The sequence below is a fragment of the Bison bison genome, unplaced genomic scaffold (genome assembly GCF_000754665.1).
Source record: "Bison bison bison isolate TAMUID 2011002044 unplaced genomic scaffold, Bison_UMD1.0 scf7180017864193, whole genome shotgun sequence".
NCBI lineage: Eukaryota > Metazoa > Chordata > Mammalia > Artiodactyla > Bovidae > Bison > Bison bison.
The window spans coordinates 604105-606041 of record NW_011494765.1 but is presented as its reverse complement, the minus strand read 5'-3'; the positions used below and the strand labels follow the sequence as shown (position 1 = coordinate 606041).

Below are 1937 nucleotides of genomic sequence, written 5' to 3'. Positions count from 1 at the left end.
TACTAGCGTGTGAGATGAATGCAATTGTGCGGTAGTTTGAGCATTCTTTGGCACTGCCTTTCTTTGGGATTGGAATGAAAACTGACCTTTTCCAGTCCTGTGGCCACTGCTGAGTTTTCCAAATTTGCTGGCTATAGTGCAGCACTTTCACAGCATCATCGTTCAGGATTTGAAATAGCTCAACTGGAATTCCATGATCTCCACTAGCTTTGTTCATAGTGATGCTTTCTAAGGCCCACTTGACTTCACATTCCAGGATGTCTGGCTCTAGGTGAGTGATCATACCATCATGATTATATGGGTCGTGACTATCTATGCTATGGTAAAATCATAATTTATCTTGTGCTATGGCTAACTATATACACATATATTTTTTAAATAGGTAATATGGGTATACCACTTTTTCAAATAAGTCATATGGGTATACCACTGTATTTGGCTTTAGGTATAACTGGCATACAACATAGTAGTTTCAGGTTTACAACATAATGATTTTATATTTGCATTTATTGTGAAATGCATAGTATTTTAACCATTGTATTACAGTCAACATTTAATTTCCACTTTTTAATTTTGCTAATATTGTGTTAAGAGGAACATTCATGCTGGTAACTCTCTTGGCATCTCAATTACTACAGAATCACTGGAAGAAAGGAACTGTGTTTGAAAAATTCAAATTTGACAAAGGCATCCTTGTCAATAATTTCATCACTGTATTAGGTTCTACAACACTCTTTTCTATTATAAATTCAGGAAAACATGCAACAAAAAGATAACAGAGCCCTAACAAATGAGTAAAGAAATCTGACCATCCAGGGGTTTTCTGTACAGCATTTCCTTGATACACAGTTGAAAAGGGATATTTGTGATTGTTAACCTTTCTACCTTGAAAATGCCTAATCTCAGAAGGAGAAATTACCCTAGTGCTTCACTTCTGAGAGATCTTAGAAACCTTTCCTATTTATAACTTGGAATTTATAAACAATCTTCAATCTTTATTTTTAATAAAGGAAAAAAGTTTAAACTATTCTGTTTCTTAAAATGGAAAAAAATTATTATAAGGTTTATAGATTATGATTTCTACTTCCCAGTATAGGAATGCATATTGCAGAAAACACCATAATAATGTTGGTGTGAAAATAGAAATATAAATAAGAAAGCATAAAGTACAATGACTTATACTTTATTGTACAAATCAAGGTTGAAGCTGCATTGTATACTAAACTTGCCACCAGATGGCATGAGAATTCCAAAGTCTTTGAAGGGAGAGCAATGTTATCAGTTTCCCAAATGAAACAATCATTGTGCCTTTTAATTTAAAAGCAAAATATCAGAACCATTTATATTTTCATTTTATCTATTTTATGAGTAGTCATGAAGGAAAGAAAGTTCCACATGCAACTACTGATTGTGATACCAAGAAGCAACCGTTTTGTGATATGAGCTGTGGAGAAAAAAAAAGTCAGTCATCAAAAAAAAAAAAAAAGTCAGTCATCTTGCAACCATAATAAACTTAGAAAGGATTTTTAGACTCTAGCCACTTCGTCTTAGAAATAAGGAAACTAATGTCACGAAAGAGGAGAGTGAAAAAGTTGGCTTAAAGCTCAACATTAGAAAACTGTGATCATGGCATCTGGTCCCATCACTTCATGGGAAATAGATGGGGAAACAGTGGAAACAGTGGTTGACTTGATTTTTTGGGGCTCCAAAATCACTGCAGATGGTGACTGCAGCCATGAAATTAAAAGATGCTTACTCCTTGGAAGGAAAGTTATGACTAACCTAGATAGCATATTGAAAAGCAGAAATATTACTTTGCTAACAAAGGTTTGTCTAGTCAAGGCTATGGTTTTTCCAGTGGTCATGTATGGATGTGAGAGTTGGACTGTGAAGAAAGCTGAACGCCAAAGAATTGATGCTTTTGAACTGTGGTACTG

The 1937-nt window shown here is 34.4% G+C and overlaps 1 protein-coding gene across 3 annotated transcripts in view; it reads right to left on the bottom strand.

The window, feature by feature from the left end:
- Positions 1-1937, bottom strand: part of RABGAP1 (RAB GTPase activating protein 1) — a 170058-nt gene that overhangs the window by 114122 nt on the left and 53999 nt on the right. The window lies entirely within an intron of this gene.